The sequence below is a fragment of the Pleurodeles waltl genome, chromosome 9 (assembly GCF_031143425.1).
Source record: "Pleurodeles waltl isolate 20211129_DDA chromosome 9, aPleWal1.hap1.20221129, whole genome shotgun sequence".
Taxonomy (NCBI): domain Eukaryota; kingdom Metazoa; phylum Chordata; class Amphibia; order Caudata; family Salamandridae; genus Pleurodeles; species Pleurodeles waltl.
In genome coordinates, this window is record NC_090448.1 from 667,133,953 (window position 1) to 667,159,933 (window position 25,981).

Here is a 25,981-nt window from a genome sequence, read left to right on the forward strand (position 1 = left end):
CTGTCGCGGGCGCTAGGCCTACCCACACAAGTGAGGTATCATTTTTATCGGGAGACATGGGGGAACGCTGGGTGGAAGGAAATTTGTGGCTGCTCTCAGATTCCAGAACTTTCTGCCACAGAAATGTGAGGAACATGTGTTTTTTTAGCCAAATTTTGAGGTTTGCAAAGGATTCTGGGTAACAGAACCTGGTCCGAGCCACACAAATCACCCCATCTTGGATTCCCCTAGGTCTCTAGTTTTCAGAAATGCACAGGTTTGGTAGGTTTCCCTAGGTGGCGGCTGAGCTAGAGGCCAAAATCTACAGGTAGGCACTTTGCTAAAAACAGGTCTGTTTTCTGTGATGTGTCCACATTGCGCTTTGGGGTGTTTCCTGTCGCGGGCGCTAGGCCTACCCACACAAGTGAGGTATCATTTTTATCGGGAGACGTGGGGGAACGCTGGGTGGAAGGAAATTTGTGGCTCCTCTCAGATTCCAGAACTTTCTGCCACAGAAATGTGAGGAACATGTGTTTTTTTAGCCAAATTTTGAGGTTTGCAAAGGATTCTGGGTAACAGAACCTGGTCCGAGCCACACAAATCACCCCATCTTGGATTCCCCTAGGTCTCTAGTTTTCAGAAATGCACAGGTTTGGTAGGTTTCCCTAGGTGGCGGCTGAGCTAGAGGCCAAAATCTACAGGTAGGCACTTTGCTAAAAACAGGTCTGTTTTCTGTGATGTGTCCACGTTGCGCTTTGGGGCGTTTCCTGTCGCGGGCGCTAGGCCTACCCACACAAGTGAGGTATCATTTTTATCGGGAGACGTGGGGGAACGGTGGGTGGAAGGACATTTGTGGCTCCTCTCAGATTCCAGCACTTTCTGCCACAGAAATGTGAGGAACATGTGTTTTTTTAGCCAATTTTTGAGCTTTGCAAAGGATTCTGGGTAACAGAACCTGGTCCGAGCCACACAAATCACCCCATCTTGGATTCCCCTAGGTCTCTAGTTTTCAGAAATGCACAGGTTTGGTAGGTTTCCCTAGGTGGCGGCTGAGCTAGAGGCCAAAATCTACAGGTAGGCACTTTGCTAAAAACAGGTCTGTTTTCTGTGATGTGTCCACATTGCGCTTTGGGGTGTTTCCTGTCGCGGGCGCTAGGCCTACCCACACAAGTGAGGTATCATTTTTATCGGGAGACGTGGGGGAACGCTGGGTGGAAGGAAATTTGTGGCTCCTCTCAGATTCCAGAACTTTCTGCCACAGAAATGTGAGGAACATGTGTTTTTTTAGCCAAATTTTGAGGTTTGCAAAGGATTCTGGGTAACAGAACCTGGTCCGAGCCACACAAATCACCCCATCTTGGATTCCCCTAGGTCTCTAGTTTTCAGAAATGCACAGGTTTGGTAGGTTTCCCTAGGTGGCGGCTGAGCTAGAGGCCAAAATCTACAGGTAGGCACTTTGCTAAAAACAGGTCTGTTTTCTGTGATGTGTCCACGTTGCGCTTTGGTGCGTTTCCTGTCGCGGGCGCTAGGCCTACCCACACAAGTGAGGTATCATTTTTATCGGGAGACTTGGGGGAACATAGAATAGCAAAACAAGTGTTATTGCCCCTTGTCTTTCTCTACATTTTTCCCTTCCAAATGTAAGACAGTGTGTAAAAAAGACGTCTATTTGAGAAATGCCCTGTAATTCACATGCTAGTATGGGCACCCCGGAATTCAGAGATGTGCAAATAACCACTGCTTCTCAACACCTTATCTTGTGCCCATTTTGGAAATACAAAGGTTTTCTTGATAGCTATTTTTTACTCTTTATATTTCAGCAAATGAATTGCTGTATACCGGGCATAGAATGAAAACCCACTGCAGGGTGCAGGTCATTTATTGGCTCTGGGTACCTAGAGTTCTTGATGAACCTACAAGCCCTATATATCCCCGCAACCAGAAGAGTCCAGCAGACGTAACGGTATATTGCTTTCGAAAATCTGACATTGCAGGAAAAAGTTACAGAGTAAAACTTAGAGAAAAATTGATGTTTTTTTCACCTCAATTTCAATATTTTTCTTTTTCAGTTGCTATTTTCTGTAGGAAACCCTTGTAGGATCTACACAAATTACCCCTTGCTGAATTCAGAATTTTGTCTACTTTTCAGAAATGTTGCGGTTTATGGGATCCAGCGTTGGTTTCATGCCCATTTCTGTCACTGACTGGAAGGAGGCTGAAAGCACAAAAAATCGTAAAAATGGGGTATGTCCCAGTAAAATGCCAAAATTGGGTTGAAAAATTGGGTTTTCTGATTCAAGTCTGCCTGTTCCTGAAAGCTGGGAAGCTGGTGATTTTATCACCGCAAACCCTTTGTTGATGCCCTTTTCAGGGAAAAAACCACAAGCCTTCTTCTGCAGCCAATTTTTCAATTATTTTTAAAAAAAATGAAATTTTCACTCTTTTTTGGCTAATTTCTTGGCCTCCTTCTGGGGAACCCACAAAGTCTGGGTACCTCTAGAATCCCTAGGATGTTGGAAAAAAAGGACGCAAATTTGGCATGGGTAGCTTATGTGAACAAAAAGTTATGAGGGCCTAAGCGCGAACTGCTCCAAATAGCCAAAAAAAGGCTCGGCACAGGAGGGGGAAAAGGCCTGGCAGCGAAGGGGTTAAGATGGCCATCACTGCGTCTCTTTACGTGCCTTTCAAGAGGAATTTGAGCTTGTTTCCTCCCAGAGGTCTTTGTGCTCACGCTCGCTCGTGCTCTCAGCTCTCTCTCATGCCAGCGGTGTCCGCACCACACAGCAATTGCATGCATTAGGCTCCCGACCGCAAGTATGATCCTTCAGTTTATTTAAGTGAGACCTACCCTTTATTGCTTGATTAATATGCAGTCAGCACGTCATAGCGTCACTTGCCTTAGTGCCTATGTCATTTTATTTGCTCGGTCTCTTCATCAGTTTCCTCTTGGGTCCTTGCACTGACTTTTTTCTTCCGTCAATGTTTCTTTCCAAGGCTGGAGCTGGTCAGCAGTGTTACAAATAAAGATACCTTCCTCGTGGTGGTATTCTTTGTACTGATTCATTCGCGTACCAGTATTGACACCGGCAGTGCTCCCTCTCCAGCCAGCTGTCATCTGCCAACTGACTGTTGAGAGAACTCTACAGCATTCAAGAACACCAAACCTTACTGTGACATTCTACTTTCAATACATACATACATTACAACATCATGCTCTGTCACTGTTTTTCAGGTTCGGCTTAAAACACATATTACCCCACAAATGCAGCTGTCTGCCAATGGCCGATGGTAGCAGTCCGTCCCCAGTGTCAGTGTCGGCCATTGGCCGACACTGGGGAGGGTTAGAAAGGGCCCTCTTGTGCTTTGCGCTAGAGGGTTTCCTCGAGTGGAGGTTCCTCTGTAGGAGCACTGCTGTGCAGAAAACATAAAAAATAAAATGGTAATGAAATTATTTTATTACAATTTTATTTTTGATCTTTTCTGCCAGCAAATAAAGTGTGAGGGCAGGGCGGGGCCAGGGCATCACTGCTGCCAATTATTGCCAGCAGTGAGGAGTGGCCCCTTTGTTTGAAGTGCGCACATAGTTTTGACCAGCTACCTTGCTATGGCCAAGCCAACATGCGCATTTCCAATCTCTACAACCTGGCTGTCTTGGACAGCTGGGTTGGATACAAGGCACTGGCATACAGTGCCTTTTGGAGCGTGGAGCCAGCCGCTTCAGCCAATCAAGACACGTTTTCATGCTGCTTTGCAGCATGAAATTAGTGTCATGATTGGATGAGGGAGTTGGCTGTGGGCTTCGCGCTCCGAGGATGTGCTGCAGAACGAGGATGTTGTGTAGGATATCAAGTAAGGTAAGTGTTTTTTTAATATTTATATTGGTGTGCATGTTATGGGTGTATGTTATATATGTTATGTGTGTAAGTTATGGCATTTGTGTATGTAATGTATGTTATGTGTGTATGTTGTGTTGTGTTATGTGTGTATGTTGTTGTAGATTTTTGCGCCCCCTCCAATTTATTTTGCTGCCAGCTGCCACTGGTTTCCTCCTTTTCTTCTGCAGCTCAGTTTGCTTGGGAGGAGTTTTCCAAGCATCCTGGGTGTTTTTTGTTTACTTGTAAGGACGATCAGGGAGCGCTAATGTGTCAATGAGCTCTTTTTACTTTCATTAAATCAGTGCTTGGGGTCATATCTCAGTCCCCCCCAAGCACTGATTCTCTCAGGAAAGGTATTGCTGGAAAGAGGAGAGTCTCCCCTTTCCAATGGTACCTCTGCCCAGTGGATCCCTACTTGGGAATTGCCGCAGGAGAGTGATCACCAAGAAGTGATCAACCCACCGGACCCCAGGGATAGGGGAGCAGCTTTTATGCCAGGGCTTGTGCTCCCCCAACTCCTCCTTGAAATTGTCAATATTTCTATCCATCTGGGGGGCAGTGGGGATAATTACCCCCAATCTGTCCCCTGAGGGGGCTGAGAACTCCCTAGACACCATAGTAAAAATATAGGGGTGGGTTCTGCCCAACCCATTCCCCGATTCATAATGGATATGGCAACAGTCTTTCTAGCCCCCCAGGGGTTCAGATTGGGTGAATACCTCAATCTGTGCCGCTGTGGGGCAGAAATCCCTATAGCCACCAGGGATTTTTTCTTTTTATTGAAATAGGGGGGCAGTTCAGGGATAATTAGCCTGATCTGCCACCCGGGAGGGTGGAACACAAAACCCAACAGACATGTATTTATTATTTTAATGAAAATATAAGGGTAGAGGCTGCCGAGCATGAGCATGGCCATTCCCCCCACCCCAGGCAACAGTCTTCATGCCCCTCTTGGGGAGTGAATTGGGTAATTACCCTGATCTGCCACCCCAGGGCGCAGAAACCCCACTAGACACCAGGGAACGTTTTTTAAAAAAATAGAAGGGTTGAGGCTGTCCACCATGGGCATGGCTATGCCCCCACTGCAACTAAATAGCAGATGGGGTATCTACACCTGATCTGTCACCCAGGGGACAGAAAGACCACTAGACACTCAGGAGTGGTTTTATTTTTTTTAAATAGCAGTGCACACTGCCCAGCATGGATATGGCCATGCCCCCACCCAAAATAAATGGGGCAACAGTCTTACTACGTCCGCGAGGTGGCAGATGGGGGTAAGTATCCCCAGTTTGCCCCCTGGGGAATCAGATAGCCCACTAGACAACTGGGATTTTTTTTCATAGAAAAATAGGGGTGGGGGATGCCAACCATGGGTGTGGCTATTCTCCCCATCCCAACTAAATGTGACAACAGTCTTTCTGCCCAAAGGGGCAGATAGTGTTAATTTCCCCTGATCTCCCACCCTTGGCTTAAAGCCCATTAGACACTAGGGACTGAATTCATGCAGTATGTTTTTGGGGGAGTGGATCCCTTGGGAATGGGCCCATGCTCCCCCACATCCCAGGACCAAATAGACTTTCTGCTCCTCCTTGTGGGTGGACAGAGTATTCACCCCAATCTGTTACCCCCGTCCCAGGGGGCAGAAACCCCACTACACACCAGGGATTTCAAAATGGTGCTAAAATAAACAAAAGAATGGGGCGGCTTATCCTGGCATCGAGATATGCCCTTTACCCAGAGGGGTCAATTGCATCTTTCTGCCCCACTGGAGAAGATAGGAGACCTTTGCCAGTTGGGGAGGTTTCCCCAGACTTTCCCCCAGGGGGGTAAAAATCCACCTGACACAAGGGATTTTGCCTTTGGGGCAAAAGAAAGTGGTGCAAGTGTTGCTCTCTGGCACTGGCCACAACCCACCCAACCCCAAAAGGAACAAACCTGCCCCCCCAGGGTCAGACAGGAGGTGTGCCCCCAGTTTGCCCCTTGGGGGGGCACAAAACCCATTGTATGACAGAAATATATATATATATATATATATATATATATATATATATATATATATATAAATAAAATAATAGGGTGGGTTGTACCCATCCTAACATCAGGCCCCATCCTCACTCCTAAAACCTCAAGAGTCTTTCTGCTCCCCTGTTCACTAAAGCATCCGAGGACATTTGATTCTTTTGGGTGTTGTTTTCATATCTGAGCCACAAGAATGTGACTAATTCACACTATTGTCCCACTTGCTAAGGTGAACGGCTGCACTTTTTGGATTTGGGTAGGCTGCCACCTGAAAAAACTACCATACCCAGATAGTTCTGAAAACTAGACATCTGGGGAAGTCCAGGGTGGTGTGCTTCGCATGCATTCCACACAATTTTCTTACCCAAAATGCTCTGCAAACCTCAAACTATGACTAAAACACACATTTTCCTCACATTTCTGTGAGGAATGCATCTGGAATCTGTGAGGAGGCACAAATTTCCTATCACACAGCACTCCAAAAAGTCTACTGATAAAAATGGTACCTCACTTGTGTGGGTGGGCCAAGAGATCTTGACACAAAAGTTCCTAAAGTTGTACATGGAGAGATTGGCAATCGAGGAAGCTGTGGGATTTGAGGCCGTTCTCAGCCACCACCCATGGAAACCTACTAACCACAGACATTTTTGAAAACTAGACAACCAGGGGATTCGGATTCTCAGGTGGTGTGGCTTGCATGGCTCCTACAAGCTTTTCTTACTCATAGTACCCTGAAACCCTCACCCCACACGTTGCCTGAAATCATGCAATTTTATGTCATTTCTGTGAAGGAAACTTCCAGAATCCGTAAGGAACAACAAAATTCCTAGCACCCAGCATTGCCCAACTTGTGTCAATAAACACATTGTGGTGGTCATTCTGACCCTGGCGGTCTTTGACCGCCAGGGCGGAGGACCGCGGGAGCACCGCCGACAGGCCGGCGGTGCTCCAATGGGGATTCCGACCGCGGCGGTAAAGCCGCGGTCGGACCGGCACCACTGGCGGGGTCCCGCCAGTGTACCGCGGCCCCATTGAATCCTCCGCGGCGGCGCAGCTTGCTGCACCGCCGCGGGGATTCCGACCCCCCCTACCGCCATCCAGATCCCGGCGGTCGGACCGCCGAGATCCGGATGGCGGTAGGGGGGGTCGCGGGGCCCCTGGGGGCCCCTGCAGTGCCCATGCCACTGGCATGGGCATTGCAGGGGCCCCCGTAAGAGGGCCCCTACATGTATTTCACTGTCTGCTGCGCAGACAGTGAAATACGCGACGGGTGCAACTGCACCCGTCGCACAGCTTCCACTCCGCCGGCTCGATTCCGAGCCGGCTTCATCGTGGAAGCCTCTTTCCCGCTGGGCTGGCTGGCGGTCTGAAGGCGACCGCCCGCCAGCCCAGCGGGAAAGTCAGAATTACCGCCGCGGTCTTTCGACCGCGGAACGGTAACCTGACGGCGGGACTTTGGCGGGCGGCCTCCGCCGCCCGCCAAGGTCAGAATGAGGGCCTGTGCTACTTGTGTGTTTGAGCCTAGTTCCCATAACAGGAACAGATCAAACCGAAGTCAATGAGAGCCTCCTTGCAAGGGCTCCCATTGACCTTGGTTTGATCTGTTCTGTTGAAAGGCGCCCCACCAAAAATGATGCCTTTTCATTGGTGGGGACCAAGCCATGCACTTTAGACCATCCCCATCACATGACCACCAAAATCCCTAGAACCTAGTGGAAGCACTAGGTGATCACATCCCACTGCCAAATCCTGATTCCTATCAGGGGAGGGACTTGGTGAGTAAAGACAATGCCAGGAAGTGTGCAGCTTGTGACACATGTTCTTACTTTCCTAGAGTGCCCGCAAAGTGTTTTCTGCTAGCTTTGCACTCTCCTTTGTGACTCTTCCTTTGTGACCATATACTTCCTGCCTACCCCCTTGCTTCTCATTCCACATCAGAAGGAATCATATGTGGTGATTTGCATTATATACACTATTCTACTTACTCCCAAATTATTTTGCTTACAATTTCTAGGGGAGAAATCACTAAATAGTGGGGCAAGAACAAGGGATGTACAATTCAAAGATCACATATTTTAGATTGGCAAGAGGGTCTTTACCTTAACTAAATAGGAAACAATGTATTTTTGAGAGAGATTTGGGAGGTAATACTATGGCCCAAATTTAAGAAAAGTGGCGCTTCATGTCATTAGGGGCCATTTTTCTTGTGTCCCATTTCGCCCCCCCCCTAATTCCACCATTTGTGCGCCTTATTTAACATACAGCTCACCATAGCACAGGTGAAGGACAATAGCGTCATAATTTTTGATGCTATTGTTGTACTTTGCAGGATAAGCCCCAAAAATGTGGCGCTAATCCTGCAAAGTATATAGAGCCCCATTAAAAATAATGATGTGTCTCCTTTAAACCCCGGCTCTGTGCAGGCATTAAAAATGCCGCTAAAAATGGCGCAGTGGAATCTCATAGATTCCACTGCATCATTTTTGTCGGCCACCTAGTGGGGGAATGCCCCTCTTGCATACATTATGTCTGACACAGGAATAATGTGGCGCAAGGGTTTACAAAGTGGCGCAATACGTGCATTGCACCGCTTTGTAAAAATGGCGTGGCATTTTTGCCACACTATCGCCACATTAGCTTAAAATGGCAATAGTTATGCTAGGCCCTTCTTAAATTTGGGCCTATATTTTGAAGGAGTCATAGCTTTCGACTGTCAGGGGATCATTCGTATAAAGAGACTTTGTTAAACAGAGCAATCTACTTGCTTTGTGTTTTAGGGCTTGCTTCTCAACAGTCAGAGAGAATATAATTTCAATTTACTAAATAACAATTTAACAGGATTGCACTGAAAGAGTGACATCACAGTTGAATTGGCTAATCAGGATGTGCCACAAATTCTAAGTAACTTGGAATCAAGTTATATTTTGGAGATTAAAACTAATATCCAAATGTTAATGCTAATATACTTTCAAACTACCCGATTACTAGAGGGTGTCTTGGCGCTGGTAAATGAGGAAATGGTATGCCTTTAGAGCACAGAGTCCTGGGAGAGATGATCACTTTCATACTAATCCAAATCAGGATCCCGTTGGATGCCCTAAAAAAGATGAAATAGTTATCAGACGCAGCTTGCCCCCCAGATAGGATGTAGCTCCCTTTCACCCTCTCTTTCTGAAGTTGATTGACTAAAAGTTAGTCCTGCGTATGGCCCACCTAAGCCTCAAGGAACTAGAAATTGGGATAAGAATTATCTTGTATCCAGAACTATTGGAACACAAGGAACAGGAATAGGTAGTCCTGAGGCTGATCAGACTCTTACTGTAGACATCAGAGGCCACACACTAATCCTCTCACCAGCCCAGACAGAATTCTCCAGGATGGAAAATAGCCTCCCTCCTTCCCTTTGTGGTCAGAGTAGGGAGATCTGTACTTGGGGAGCTAGCAAAGAGGGCGAGGCTCATGAGAGTAACCCAGCCCCGGAATCAATAGGTTCCAACAACCGTGGGTCTACCCCATCTCTCCGGGTACTTGAATCAACCATGCCAGGCCCCGTCCTAAATGGGGCGAGTAACACTTCGGGGGACAATGTAATGGAAAATCTAACCAAGGATAGTCTAGCTATGATTGAAAGGGGTACCAAACCCCCCCAGGGCACTTCATTTGCTAGAGGGTACTTTACGGTTAAAACTCTCCAAGGTAGAACAGATGGTTTAAACACAGTTCTTAGCTGGAACATCACAGGGCTGGAGAACAAAATGGGTATCCCTGAATGGGGCAAATTTATAGATGAACACAAAATATGTCTTTTTCAAGAAACGTGGACAATGGAGCCCAAATATAGAATTGGTTTCAAAAGCTATTGGGTCCCAGCACGCAAGGCGACCTCCGGGAGACCTACAGGCGGGATGCTCATGTGGCTCAGATGCTCCCTCAAATGTCGGGTTGAAGCAGTAGATATGGGCTGTCCTGATCTGATGGGTCTAACAATACCATCCCTTAAGCAGAAACCGCTCCTAATAATTAACATCTACAACAGGAGCCTGGGCAGCAAATATGAGTCAGACCTTTGACTATTTTGGATAGTTTCCTCTCCTGCAAAACCTCCTCCCACTTTATTCTTATTGCAGGGGATTTTAATGTTACCTTTGAGCCCTACTCGTTGGCCCAGGAACTATATAAAGAAGAGGACGCATATTGGGGTATCCCTCAATTGGTGTTGAGCAAAAGACCGAGAAGGAACAGATTGACACACCAAGTCGTGGACATCACACTGGCACATGGTCTTCGGGCCTGTAACGGTTGTTCCCGTTCGGACGTTAATCTTCATCCTACATTCAGGCGTGGAGCCCAGATGAGCCAGATAGATTATATTTTGCTTGACGTTCGGTTGTGCGGTCATTTGGCTGACATGAAGATTTCAGAACATGAGGAAAGTGATCATGAGCCACTGATTTTATCAGTTAGGGGTCTATTACCTCTACTTGAAGCTCCTTGTCCTAAGATCTATGATCAACAGCTCGTACTGACAAATAATAGACGAAATGTCAAATGGGAATCTGTGAGCACTGACTTAGGTTCTATGACATCTTTGTATACCCTGTTGGCTGACCAAATGGAGCGCATGTCCCTGCTTTCAGAAGATGGTGAAGGGCTTATAGCAGCCCATACACATTTATTCAATTCTTTAAAACACATTTTTACCAAAGAGATTGCTAGTAAAGCAAAAAAGAAGTGTAACGCAAGGTGGTTTAGTGCCGCACGCAGGGAAGCACAGCACAAACTACTGAGAGCTCTATGAGGGGGCCAGACAGAGCATATAAAGCAAGCAAGGAAAGACTATAAACAGGAACTTAGCAGGGCCCATAGGAGATGGGATGAGTCTAGATGGGCTTCCCTTCTGGAGTCTGCAAAAGTTAATGATACTTCAAGATTCTGGAAACTGGTTGCCGACGCTAGTGGGGAACCTAACCGTCTCCCTGGTGCCTCTATACTCCCTATAGAGTGGACAGATCACTTTTGCCGATTATATTCAGGGCCCACAGATGTTACTTCCTGGGAACTGAACCATATTATGACCCTGGAGGCCCCTACAAGCAAATTCACCCTGGCAGAAACCAAGGCTGCAATTGTTTCACTGAAATGGGGAAAGGCCCCAGGCCTTGATAAAATCCCAGGTGACCTGTACAAAACAAGTCCGGATATATGGGCCCCATACCTGAACTTGGTTTCTAATGTAGTTGGTGCAGGAGCGCCTGTCCCGAGCTCCTGGAAGGGAGTGGAGATAGTTCGTATTTTTAAAAAAGGCAGCCCCTCGGACCCTGCCAATTATCGTCCAATTTCCTTGCTTGACAATTTTCAAAAACTTTTTGCAAAGCAAGTCCTGTTTCATCTCGAAGAATGGATTCTAGAAACCAATGCCATCTCTAATTTGCAAGCAGGGATTAGGCAAGCTGTTAGTACCATAGATCAAGTCTTAAGATTTCTAACAATGAAAGGGAAGACTGTGGAAGTAGGAGGGGGTAACCTGTATGTGGTCTTCATTGACCTTAGAGCCGCATTTGATCTGGTCCCTTGGAACCAGCTATGGCTGACATTAGCCGACATGGGCATCCCCAAAGGTCTTCTGAAACTTATGGTCCGACTACATGAGAACACCTATGCACAAATCAGGAGTGGTAAGGATGGCGATTTAACAGATCCAGTTGCCCCTGAAAGAGGAGTCAGACAGGGTTGTGTCCTAGCCCCTACCCTTTTCCTCCTATATATAAACAATTGCATCAATTACCTAGCAAACTGTACCAATGACTCCCCTAAGTTGGCCGGGAATAAAATGCCATGCCTGCTTTATGCGGATGACACTATCCTGCTGGCCAAAACTTCCATGGGAATTTAAAATTTGGTCAATCAGTTTTGTGTATTTTGCAGAGATTACGGGCTGGATATCAATGCTAAGAAAACAAAACTTATTATATATAGCACCCCGAATAAGAAAACAAAAGCAAGTGATGGATTCAGTCCTTTTGGAGAGGGTAACGGAGTACGATTATCTGGGTATCAGATTATCGGATAAGGGCAGTTGGGATGCAGCTATAAGAAAAGGGGCACTTATTATTAGCCAAAGAGGTGGAGTGCTAGAACGAAAGGCTAATACTATAGTAAGCCCCCCTCTGATCCCTATTTTTCCAAAATCTATAAAGTCCAAATCCGTGCTGCTGCCTTGTACGGAGCGGAACTCTGGGGTTCATACAGACAATTGGATACCCTCCAAACCAAAGAAAAAAAATATTTCAGACACATATTTAGGCTTGGGAAGGGCACGCCGATGATTCCCCTAAGATTAGACCTGGGCATAAATAGTATTAAAGACACAGCAAGCTTAAGGCCACTTCTATATTGGGTCCGACTATGGAAAACGGAAGAACTCGTGCCCTTTAGGTCAGCAATCAAAGACCTTATACCACCTTTCCAGGGATGGGAAAACGTTCGTTGGTTGAGGGAGATGAAATCAGCCTGGGTTAATCTGGGCTTCTCCCATTATTGGGAGAATCCAGAGATGATTCCTGCGAACGCTAGAATGCTGATCAAAGAGTGATATTGGGGAAAAACTTACAATGAGTCATTTCACTGTAAAGGGCCAGGGCGGCTGACAGCAGAGTTCCTGCTGGTCAAACACGAACCCCGGCCTGAGAATTTCCTGGATCTCCCCATACCAGCACGTGCCCGAGCCTTATTCCTTCAGCTCAGATACGGAACATTAGCAGTTAATAGATTTACTGCCCGTTGGTCGACCAACAGTCCCACGTCTGATAAATGCATAAACTGCCATTTATGTAAAGAAACTCCTGACCATGTTTTATTTTTCTGCCCCTTGTATAAATGTCCTAGAGGAAAGTGGATTATCCCCTTGTGCAAGGTATTGCTATTGCATGATCGAGCTAGTGCTTACAGATTATGCAAATATGATACCTCCACGTTGATAGTAAGCTCTGTTTCCAAATATCTGTCAGCAGCATGGACAATTCGTAGTAGGACTATTTTAGATCCTAGTCTACTGGCTGAAGAGAGGTCCAGCAGCTAGTGGATGAGGATTTCAGACGGTTAGGGAACTTAAATATGATTATCTGCGTTGTTTTACCTCTGATATTAGATTTTATTCTTGTCTGTGTTTTTTATTGGGTCTTCCCATTTAATTGACTCATAGTATCGTAGCATATAGCATTTTGCAAATGGCAAGATTTAATTCCCATGAATTATTTATTCAAGAAATTAGGTTAACCCTATGGTACCCTTTTTAATGTTTTAATTATTGCAAGCACAAACTATTTTATGAAGTACCATGAACCACTTTTTATGCATAATTTGCATTAGAACAGTTTTATAACATCAGAAAAGATTTAGTATACTATCTGTTTCCCTTTTAAACTGTTTTGACAAATGGTATCCAATAAGCTAGGAGGTATCAACTAAGGAGTATCATTTAACATTTGGTCTGTTGGACAAGGAGTGTATTAAATTGTATTTGGTTTTTTTTCTCCTCTCTTTTCTCCTCTGTGATGGTTATGATCCTTGTTTTATCTTGTATGTATGGTTTGTTTTATCCTTTTTAATGGCCTAATTTTAGACCGAATAAACTAAAAAAGAAAAAAGAAAAAAATGAACTGACATGAATAGCGGCCCTTGAATTCCTTGATCTCAGCCTCCATACAACCAGCAGCTGAACATTCTTTGGTTTCTGATTCTGTTTCTCAGTGGAATTGTGCTCGGAATGAGGGTCCATTTCATCTGTAGCTTTTTGCAGTGAAAATGTTGAATCACGGCCATATTCTTCATTTGCTTTGCCCTATTGCTCTAGCCCAATAGCTAAAGGTTCACATGATTCAATCAACTTGGAAGGCCCTCCTCTAATATTAACTGATAGGAGGGGCTTAGGCTTAATTTTAACATGGAGTATTGGTGGTTTGGAGGCGAAAATCCATGAAGTATGGATTTTGCACATTTCTAAGTTTGAAATCATTTGCTTTCAAGAGACCTCAGAGCCACCTGGTTTCATAATTAGGGTTCTTCTACTAGTTTCAGTGATGAACACTTAATGGAATCTCAGTTGGACTACAGTCTTTATTGAACAAAACGAATTAGTTCTTTTGATTAACTAAACAGTACGAGTAATGGAATGCAAGTAGTACATTCACTGGATTCTATGGATCAATGTTATATTTTTCATAATATATACAATTGGCCTAATCACACAGATAAGAAAGCAGCTACTCTATACCGAATAGAAAAGATTCTAGATGTTATTTGTTTTTCCAGGAAAAAACTGAGTCACCCAGCTGAAATACATTTTGGTGAGTTTGCTATGTCCTTACAGAATATATGTCACCTTTTCCGTGCGGTTCTCAATGGCGACTTAGGGCCAGATGTATGAAGCTCCTATAAATGTATGTACGTGCCATGTACCATCCCTATTTTGCGTGTTGTTAACCTGTTACCGACTCACAAAATAGGGATTGTAACTTGCTATTAGGAAGGGGCGTACCAAGGGCGTCTCTTCCTAATAGCACCTCAAAGGGCCATGTATGATTGCTTTGTGACTGGGAATGCAGTCGCAAAACAATCGCAGTTACCACTTACTTCAAGTTGGTGGTAACTAACCCATTCGCAAACAGGAAGGGGTCCCCCAGGCACCCCTTTCCCTTTGCGAATGGAGGTGCAAACATTTTTGAAGAGCAGACAGTGGTCCCAGGGACCACTGCATACTCTTAAAAAAATGAAAAGAAAACTTTTTAGCTTTCTTTTAGTAATGCATCCCGGTTTCCTTTAAGGAAACAGGCTGCATTACTAAAAAGAAAAGCTTTGTTTAAAAAGCAGTCACAGACATAGTGGTCTGTTGACCCCAGCAAGCCACCATCGCTGTGATTGTAGTCATTCACAATGGGTCGAAATTGTGACCTGCCTAATGAATACTGATGATGCAGGTGCATTTGCGACCCACTGCGAATCGTTAACAGTGTTAAACACACATTTGGACCTTAGTGCTGGAGTTTCACCATACACAACCTTCGTAGAAGTACATCTCAGTCATATCTGGATTACATGATAGATGTAAGTGACTGGAAAGGTATACAGGACCTGCAAATGTAGGCATATACTTAGAGTAATCATGATGCAGTAATTGCAACCTTCCATTTTGTTAATGATAAATGGAAGTCAGACAATGATTTGCCCAATCCAGTACATTAGAAACCCAACAGTAAGGAACAATGTGGTAAGGTCCTCTGGGATAAGGTATAGGCCAAAAGAGAGCTATCCATTCATATACAGCAAACTTCTCCCTTAATTTGATCTATTGCAAAACTATTCTGCTGGACCTTCACTGAAATGTGTGAACCAGTTTATCATCCTACTAGAAATGGTAGACTTAGAGCTTACTTGCATTCTCAGAACAAATATGAAAAACAAAAGCGGGACAGGTACAACAAAATTGTGGGACTGCATGGGAAGCATTAATTAAAATAGCAAGGAAACATCAGTGCTCCGTGAACCCCTTCTTTGCACAAATAAAGGACTGAATATAAGAGACTGATTAAAAGGCAGTGGAATGAATACACAGAAGACATTTGGAAATCATTAACAACAGCTTCAACCAGAAAAAATTGCCAGCTTTTAGATAACTTAAGCTAAAGGGATAAGGTGCTCTCAGTATATCCTAGAGTATCACATATTGACTAAATGCTCCATAATAGTTGTTTTCAGTTCTTTAGTCAGTTCCCTAAAAATATTCAATAGTTGATGCACAAGAACAAGACCCTCTAATTCTTGCACGGCTGGAAGACTTTAGATCATTTGATAAGGATGACATTTAATAAGAGTTCCAAGCACAAAAAAGAGATAAAGCCAAGGATTCTGATTTAGTTCTACTAGATTTCTTTCTCCATGTCTCACCATTGTGGATAGACCATTTTGACTTATCTTTCTAATCACATTTTAAAAACCTTTAAAAACCTTTATAGTGCCTGATTTGGGGAGAAAAACTATAGTAGTATTGATTATAAGAAAGGAGATAACTTAGAGACAGGCTACCAGCTTTCCAATAAGAATCTGATACCAAAGTATGTTTTAGGCAGGCTGTAGGTACAATCAAACAAGGATTTGAGCTACTCGTGCTTATTTGGAAGTATTTTGTTTCACAGATAGCTTTTCTCAACTTTGAAACATCCTTTAATGGTTATCAAAAAGGCAATTTTGAGGTTGTCTTTGGAAGCTTTGTCTGTTCTGGAAATAATAATTGAAACAATTTCAATTCTTAACAATGGAGACTGTGCAAGGGTTTGATATAAACAAATGGGTATAGAAAAGAAAGCTTTATAGTGAACACAACCATCTTTATAAATGATCATTCATTTATGTTAATCACAGTCAGCCCACACTACACAAGCTTGAACAGGATTTTGATACAAGTGAAACATTTCAACCCAAAATCGAATAAATGGAGAATAACAGTAATAGCTAACTCTTATATCCCCCCCAAAAATGTTTAAATGGAAGAACCTTAAGAATGTTTGCAAATTTATTTATGTAGTATTGAGATTCAATTCCCATGGGGTTGGTCCTCTGAAGTACTTCTAGATACTTATCAGGCAAAGGTGGAGTAAAGTGCTCTGAATTATGATGAGTGATGAGCGATGGGCTTAGAGAAATTTGACTCTTTACAGATCCTACACAATTATTTCATTAAAAAAATAACTAGGTTGCCTAAAGCTGTACCCCAAATCCCCTTTAGGTAATAACTATGGATATCATCAAATTCATAAAGGAGGGGCAGAGTGGGAGATTCGGAGAAAAAGTAACTCCTGGTCCAGTGTGTATGTCTCCCAATAATATATCCAAACAATATATACACACAGTTCCAAAACGAGAAAAAAGAACTAAAAAAGGAGAGGGTTGTGGTTTACTAGGCCAAGGTTTCCAAAAAAGGGGGAAGCAATATGCTCAAAGCAAGAGCCCTCACTCCCCTTCCGGTGACATGCTTCATCATGGGGCTATGCTCCTCGTCAGGCCGGCACTGCAATGCCTGACGGGCCCCACAAAGGGGCTCTTTGCCGGAGATCTTTTGACAAATGGTGTGAAGCCGGTCAAGTCGTGAAAGAAAGGATTGGTATAGAAAAAGTTAAAAATGGCTAGGGGTAAAAATTAGCCTTTTATTCTGATATTTATACCCCTGACATGATTAAAAACACTACATAGGGATATGGTAAAATAATGTCTACATTCCCTAAACACAAAATATAAACAATTTACTAGGATTCAAAGTAAAGATGGTACAAAAGGAGAGTGCACAGAGTCAAACTATCTTTTCCTCATTTGTTGTCCTTGTCTTGTAATAGTTGTCTCCTTTTCAGAGAACAAGGTTTCTTGGAAACCATTTTGGATTGCAGTACGTGAATTAATAGAAAATCCAATGCTGAGAAACCACGTCAAAGGAGACCAAATAACTGAAAAACTATAAGGAGGTATGAAAACATACATTTGTATTCCTATTACTTTGATTTCAAAGTCCTTTTGCACCTGTGTATCGCAATGGACGTTGATATATTTTATAATTAAGTACGGAAGTGGTTCAATTATTAATTTGATGTGTCCTTTAGTCTAAATGCGGTTAAGTTTCACGACTCTGGTAAGCCTAGAAGCCTAACTTTGAGTTAGTATGTTTGCAAATTTGTTGCATCTTGTACTAAAGCGTAGTATCGCTTTCGATACTGGCAATCCAAAGCATGATTTTAAGAACTGAATGAAGTCATCAATTTGTTTCATGTAGTGTATCTGGTTTTCAGGAAAGTCTCCCATTTTCGTAATGACAAGGTCCTGCAACCTGATCATTAGATGCATTTTACTAAAGGTAACACGTTTCTGTCACTTGGTTGTGCTCCACAGAGTTGAATTGTGGAAATGATGTATATAAACTATTAACATTTATGTTTATTTTTAGCATTTTGAGGCAAGACTTCTGGTAACTTGAAATGATAATTGTCTCTTGATTATTTGCTGTGCTGCTTAGTATATTTGCATTAAAAGCACGTTAGACTTCTGGCTACCCAATGTGTTGTTTTTATTTTCACAGAGGAAATACACATTAAGGCAAATACATTTAAAGTGAAATTGAAAATTAATGGAAGCATAGTAATAGAAAAACTATTACACTGAAAAAATATCACTTAAAATCAATTAAATCATGAAAAGAAAAAAAAGGTGGTATTAAATAAACATTGCTTACTTTACATAAACTTAAATGGTAAATACATTAACATATAAAATATGTAGCATATTTGTCAGAACCCCTTTCAGAGGGCCACGGGGCATGCAGGGGATACTGGGGTTTGGGGCTTTTTACTTCTCATGTTCCAGGGTCTCACCTATAATGGATTCTGAGCAACTGGGCCAAGTACCTCTTTTGCACTTGGCTGTCAGTGTTAGCTATGGTAGAGTAGTAAAGGCTCCCTCAGAGAGGAGTGTAGATACAGGTCAGTGATAATGACTCATAACTCATTGTGCAGACAGTACGAACAATAAATTAATGTCCAGTCAAATACCTGCTTTTAAAAGAAAAATAACTATTTTATTTCTAACTCTACGCGTATAAAGGAATACAGATATGCATGCACAAAATACAATCCCCTTGAGGTCATGGCTCTAGTAGTTGTCAGGCAAATTGGTATTTAGACAAAACGTTGGTTAAAAAATATTATGTGGACAAAATATTGTGTCAACAATAGCGAGGACAAAAGTATTGTGAAGATAAGTTTCTAAGATAAGCAAAGTTTTGCAACATATAACTCAACATATATGTACCTTGACAATGGATATATCATCAAGGTACGCAGATGTGGCGTTAAGAATAGTATATCTACTTACCTCAATATTTTGTACATGATATTCTGTCAACACAATATTTTGGTTACCAATATATTGTCTGTGATTAAGGCAGATTTCTGTACCACCCTCCTTTGGGTAATGTGTTCAGGGTTATTCCCAATTCACTTGTGGCTGCATCCAAGGAATGCTCACTAGAGTTCCCCTTTGACTCTTCAGGATTGAGTCAAAAGTGTCTGTGGTGCTGCAGTAGATTTAGCAGCGAGTACCCCAAGGCTCAACCGGCCCATTTCACCTTTTACCCACTCTTGCTGCGCGAAAGTGTTCAAAGGTGCTGCGGGTGCCCTCTGTATGAGCACTTTCGAGTCCTACTCTGCTCAAAGTTGGGATGTCCATGGGCCAAGTGCCAGCACCTGGTTGGCACAGAATGTCTCTCCTGAATGGCGCTGCTCGAGTTCTCTAAGTTGTTGGAGCAGCTTTCAAAGAAAGTGGCAAGTTGCCTTTACCAAGCGCTTGGGAAATCCTTTCTTCAGCTCCCAACTGGAGCCCAGGGAGGGTGCTATGTCGACCATGGTGGTCTCTGCAGTCCTCAGTTGTCAGTGAGGGGCAGCTACATTGTAGTGTGGGTCCAACCCGCCAAACGTAGCCTCAGTCTATCCTTCGGGCAGTGGCCTAAATCCTTCAGCAAAATTGGTATTGACAGACTTCCTGGCAAATGGGGTTGCCACAGTTACTGGATGGTTCGAGCATAGGCTTCTCAGGTACCTGCACCATCACCAAGACAGTTATGAGTCTCAGTGCTTCTCACAGTAGTAACTTTACTGGTGGCCCCCTCTGGCATACAGGGTCACTGCAGCGTGTGGTTTGGGATAGTCCAGTCTTGTACAGTGCTCAGACAAAGGCAGCCCTCTCCTAGCACACAGGCGTCCCCAACTGACACTCTTGCGCAAGGAATATGTCCCCATCAGTGCACAGATGAATCCTCACACCCTGCAAAGCAGGGCTTCATACTGGCCGATGCTTCCTCTAACGCTCTCCTTTTCCTCACAGGGCACACTAGTCTTGGCAAGGAGGCAGGTGCCGGTGATCCAGCCTCCAGGGGCGGTGGTCATAGTTTTTTTGGGTGATGTCCCCTCACCCAGCAGGGAGACTAGCAGGCCTTTGCCCCAGTCCTGGTCACAGGCAGAACTCTAGCAGAGCGTCACAACCCCATACTGTCCGCCTAGTTGTTTGGCAGATGTCAAATTTTGATGTCTCATCCTCCCCTTCCTATGGTACTTTTACAGACACTAAAATGTGCCTTATGGTCTGAGTCTTTGATGTTTTATGGTAGAGTTTTATTTCATTTGAAGTGCCCACTTCCTCTTTTCTTCTTTCCCCTTGACAGGCTGTCAAAGCAGGAGTGACTCTGTGCTGATTGATCCACAACACAATTCATGGGAGTCACCAGAGTTCACACCTTGATGTCACCCACAGTGATATGTGATTTAAAAAGGTTAATTCCTGGCTCCTTGCCCTGCTGTTTATGACTCCCTAATCAGCCCCATCTCTTTTCCTGAGATGTGTCCAGACCCCTTCCTTCTGCTCCATCACTGATACAAAGAGAAGCCTTTTAATTTATAAAGGAAGGTATACCTTCCTCCCTTCCTCCATTGTGTTCCACCAGCTCACAAGAATTCAGGAATACACATATCTGCCTGGTGCCATTCCTCCAGGCCTGGGATTTTTAAAATGGAGCCTAGTGCCCTCCATGTAATATACTATTTCAGGCCCAACTACTCAGTATACAGTCCCAGCACACTAACCCTCCAGTGCTGTTACCTCCATGCACTTTGAATATAGCCATGCATGCCTACAGAATACACATTCAAGCTGCGCACACTGCTCAGTACTGTATCTTCTCTGTGTGTACCAGGGTGTGCTATTTACAAACATGTTGCCAGCACACAAACTCACTGTGTTCGCTGCACAACAGTTCACTCTTCATGTGTTGTACTTCACATAACTACACATACACCTAGTACATGCTTTAATTGCACACACACTGCACAGCACTACATCTCTCATGTAATGTATTTCACACAGGCTTACATACATCCCATGCATGCACTAACCACACATATACTACACAGCATTGCTCTAACCCTGTGCTGTACCCTTTCCAGGCATAAATATATCAAGCGCAGCGTGATTACTCCTGTGTTGCCCAGCACTCCACATATACATGATGTAGGCCAAGGGTGAGTAAAGCACATAGCAGCAAAACTTTTAGAAAGGTGAGTGAGCCTGTAGGCCTCGCTCCAGTGACACAGGGTGCAAAGCTCCTTTCCACAACTACTGATCACTATACCGTATGCTCCCACCACAGCACTTGCACTGCTTAGCTCTTGGTGAAGACAGTAGCCTTTCACTACTATAAGGGTAGCGCTTTGGGTGCCACTCCTCGTCCAACAAAACAGCAGTCCGTGAGACAGGCTGATCAGTATAGGGAAAGGTGCGGAAGACATTGTGACGCGAAGGGTTAATTAGCTTGAGCAGTGTAGATGAGCGTGATGCCTGCTGAAACCCGAACAACGTGGAAAAGTTCACAATATTAGTTTCAAGCTTGTTTGTGTAGGAGACTCCGTCTTAACCTTGAGAACGTGAGTACAGGGAGAAGATGGAATAAAAACAATGGCTGGGGAAGGGCAGAGCAGCCAAGAGACAAGTGCTGATAACATAGCTAGAAAATGCCAGAAGGGGATAGAATCCAAGCCTTGAGTTATTTAAGCACTGAAGTGCGGGTGAGGGATTTGATGCTCGCAGATGGGGTTGTGAAAGCTGCCATCTCCAGACCCAGTGCTGCCTCCCTCTTTGCTGTTCAGAGACCGTGATGCTTGAGAGGGGGAGAGGTCCAAGCGGGCGGTAGAGGGCTTCCCAGCATTTCGTGAACTAAGTTAAGTTCCACCCAGGGATGAAAAGCCTTTGTTTCTCTGCTCTATTATTATGATTGATTATTATGCTTGCACTGTGTTTCTAATCTGAAGTATTCAGCTCGTTTATATTTTGCTTTCTGAACATAGTAGTGTGAGCCTGCTGCAGTAACCGAAACATGCATTTTGGATTGCAGTAAATCAAAGCTTATCTGAAGTATTCAACTCATTTATATTTTGCTTCCTGAACTTCGTAGTATGATGCGTTTTGGTATACAGTTAATCAAAGCTTATATCTGTCAATTAACTCTTTGCTTATATATATGCATAGATGCTCTTTTGTAGTGTACTCATATATAAATAGATGCTTTTCATTGCTATTTTTATTCTACCATTGTTGATGTGCTAAATGCATACATTTACCTGAAATTCTAGTAAAGCTAAATTGTATTCATAATTGGCGTGTGGTCCTTCATTGAGCGTCCTTATTGACTTATACCGAACAGGTGTCAACAAGTCACCTGGATAAGACACAGGCCTATGTCATGGCACACACTCATGAACTGTGTTTGTCTATGTCTAAAGAAAATCAGCATTAGGGATCCAGATAACAGCATAGCTGGGCACTCAAAGCAGAGGTACATGCCTTTAACCATTAAGAGAACCTTTCCGTTCCAATAGTTCTTCATAAGTAATGATGGGTAGGAGAGATATACCAAAGATATTTCTTAATATACTAAAATTAACCACAATTCTTAAAAGGGTAAGTATAGCACTGTAATTTATTTACATGTCAAATTAATAAACTAAACTAAAGTAGGTTTATTCAGTGACTTAAAATACCTGTCTTAGAGCTAAAAGGCAGCATAATGCTCGTCTTCTGTAGGTTTGAGATATTTGCAAACTTTTAGGGAGAAAATTGAGTCCCTTCAACCAGCCCAATGTGGTGACTCCATCTGCAGATTTTCAAAGTAATTAAGAGATTCAATCAACATTTTGTTATTTTATTAGCATGGTGTTTTAAGTAAGTTTTCAAAATAGTCTGAGACCATTGACTCTCGCAGGAAATCTAATGCACACTTTTGTTTTAAACTGTACTTTAGTCCCTGTTTTAAAAGTATTCTATGTGTAATTTATTACTTTGAATGTTGGTCTACATTGCTTCAGTGAAGTGAAAATAATGTCCCTGTACTTCTCTGATAGGAAATATATGTTTATTATGATTATTGTTCCTTTCACTTATTTTTCAATTAATACTTTATGTTTAATAGTTCTTTGTCGATCTGTGTAACTTTGTTGGGGAAGAGGGTGTACAAAAATGGGAAAGTGCCACCTAACAATTAGCCATGCATAGTGTTAGTTTACTGAAGGGGTGGGCGAACATGCTCTAAAAAGTACTGTCCATTATCCAGAATTTACTTTGCTTTAGATTTTTTAATTTCCCAACTGTGGTATGTAAGAGTACTCTTGATCCAAGATTTTTCTTATTCAGTGATTAAACTGTTTTACCATTTAATGCGTATCTAAGTTCCTGGTTTATAATTAGTTCACTGTTATTTTTAAGGAGTTTCTGGAGTTTTGATTTATGGGCACTGCCTGTGGTTTCATATTTGTTTGTTAGTCATCTCACCTGCTCATGGAAATATATTTTGGAGCAGATAGCCTTTACTTTTTGAGAGGTCCTGTCAGTAGTTACTCCAACTTTTCTTTAATTTCTGCAACAAATTTGTAACTTCTCTTTCTGTTACATGAGAAACGTGGTTGTGTTGTGGGAACGAAATTAAATTGGCACTTAAAATGCCGGAATGTCCATGCCAGTTAGTGCATTGATATTGTTTACATTTCCAGAAAAGGGTATTTCATTATACGCGTTTCGGCTCCTGTATATGTACCGTCCTGTAAGTAATAGCGTTGCACCACTCTCTGAGCTGATACAGTCCAAGTCCATTGGTTTCTCGAGATGTTTGATCTGTAATTAAATATACCGCAAAAATATAAATATTTTCATTCTGTAATTTATTGTAAAGAAGATTCGGAGCAACAAGCTGTTAATCCTACCTTTAGTGTCACAAAGACATTTTAGCTCTTGACATCTTAACCAACCTCTCCAAAGGATATGCGCCTACCGACATCTTTAGCTTAACCTCTGAACTTCTTTAATAAGAACAAATCTCCCTTGAACAACTTTGACAGGGGAATTTGAAGAGCACACTCGCTTCCATTGCCAAAGGCATCTTTAAAGCAGCTGAAGTGTGGGACATGTTGGCCTGTCTGCGCATGTCAGAGTCAAGATGAGGCTCAGCTGGGCCATATCGCTTTTGTCTGGTTTCTGACATTAAGGCTATTAAAGGACGTTATGGGTAAGTGGAATATTCCCATTCCCTACTAACCCTAATATTCGAAAGGACAGCAGTAAAAACTTTTCTAATATTTACTTTTTAACCTATGCTGTGGATGTCCTAATCGAGTAGATACCCTGGGTGAACGAAGAATTGGGATTAGGAGAAAGCACTGGTCCAGGGGCAGGGACCTTGCTGGGGTGTGGGCACCATGGTGCTTTGGCTGTAAATGACACTTCACAGTGGCCACTGGATAATAGATCCTGCATGCCCCCAAGGACTTCCCGTTCTCCGATTGTGATGGTCAAGATCCATAGCTGTGTTTTCGAACAACTATCTGCTCGGAACCCCGGTCAACAAATGCGAGAAAAAGACCCAGCCCTGAAAAACAAGGACATGGTAGATTCTGAGGGGCCTCTTGCTGGATCTGGAGGATGGGGTGGTGGTCTTTGGTTAACCATGGGCTGGGTGAAAAGTAGGGCCTTTAGCAGTGTGGATGGACTCGGCCAGCTAGAATCTTTGTTAAATCAATTCTTTAAAAAAATGTAAATCTTGGTTGAGGAATTATTGGACTCCTGTAATAGTAGACTCTCCGCAATAGAACAAGGTCTCCCGACTTTGACTACTAGCTTACACATGGGAGAAAAAGCGACTCTGTGGTTTATCCTGCGGGGGCAGTTTACATACAGGCAGTGTGTTTTTTGTTGGCGTGTGGCCCTCAAGAGGACTCTTGAGTAGCACAGTTCACCAAATGCTAATCTAAGGGCCCCTGTTTTCAATCGGGGGAGTGACCTCACTCCAGCCCCCTGGGAAATAATGAAAGATGGTTTTGTGGGGGGTGGGGTGGTTATTCTTTCCCTTCTCTGTGATAGAGTAAGGAGTGGCCTTCCTATTTTGATTTCTTTGGATTTAAACTGTAGAACCATCCTATTGGCAGGTGGGTCTCCCCATTCACTATGAGATTGTTTTTAAACGCATCACTGAAATCATTCTGGTTCAGTTTTATAATTCTCCTTCCACAGAAAGTAATTCTGGCTATTTCATACCCTAAAGTGTTTCCTTGAGCGCTGCAGGGAAGGGGCCTTCTCTTCCATGCCTATTGTTCTTTTATGTGATTTTCATATACATATGTGCGATTTACCCTTTTGTGTCTTCAATCATATGAAGGGTAATAACTCGGCACACAAGTTGCATAGAGAACACCAACACATGGGGAAAGGCTCAATTCAATCTTTTTGGATTTTACTTTGATCCATAAAATGGGTCAAGATCGGGAAGGGGCTTTATTTTCCACAATCCCATTCTTCACTGAAAGGGGGGAGGCAAGTACAATTATTTGATTTTGTTTTCATTCCAGCTTTTCTTTGTATTTTGGTAATTCATTCAGATTTCATGATCCCATCATAGTGACCACAATTCATTAATTATCAGTTTGCCTTTAGACCTTGCTTACATAGATATTTGAAATAATGTGTTCATTGTTAACATGGTCAGGGCTATATATCAATGGGCCAAAGTAGCCCCGCAAAACATGTTTAACTGACTTAATTGAATCCTGTGATTTGGATATTGTTACATGCCTCTCTGAAACTTCAAGTTCATCTGCCACCTTGGCAGGGCTTAATTTGTAAATAAAAAGGTGCCGGTGCTTAAAGCCCTCCTCTTAAACATGCAGCTCCTACAATTAAATGTGTGAACATGGAATACTGAGGCGGCGTAATCCTGAAGCCTTCTCAGGCCTCTTCTATCCATTTACAGCCACTCCCTGCCCCTTCTGCTCACTCTTGCAGCTTTCTACTTTCTCCCTTTGTCACGCTTTTTCATTTCTCCCTTCATCCGTCTTTCCCATATGTGTCTTGCTTGCAGCAAATGCTTGAGCCCGAAGAATAAGCCCCGGCCCTCAAACATAAGTGCCGGTGCTCAGCACCAGAAACAACAAGCGCAAATTAAGCACTGCACCATGGACTCTTTTATGAGGATCTGCACCCAG

General features: G+C 43.3%; 1 long non-coding RNA gene across 1 annotated transcript in view; it reads left to right on the forward strand.

Moving 5' to 3' along the window:
* The first annotated feature begins 2,710 nt into the window (after window positions 1-2,710).
* LOC138259843 (uncharacterized) overlaps window positions 2,711-25,981 on the forward strand; it is a 138,700-nt gene continuing 115,429 nt past the window's right edge. Inside the window, exons 1-2 of the long non-coding RNA XR_011198765.1 lie at window positions 2,711-2,793; window positions 17,273-17,383. This is a non-coding gene — a long non-coding RNA (uncharacterized lncRNA). The remainder of the gene's footprint in view (window positions 2,794-17,272; window positions 17,384-25,981) is intronic.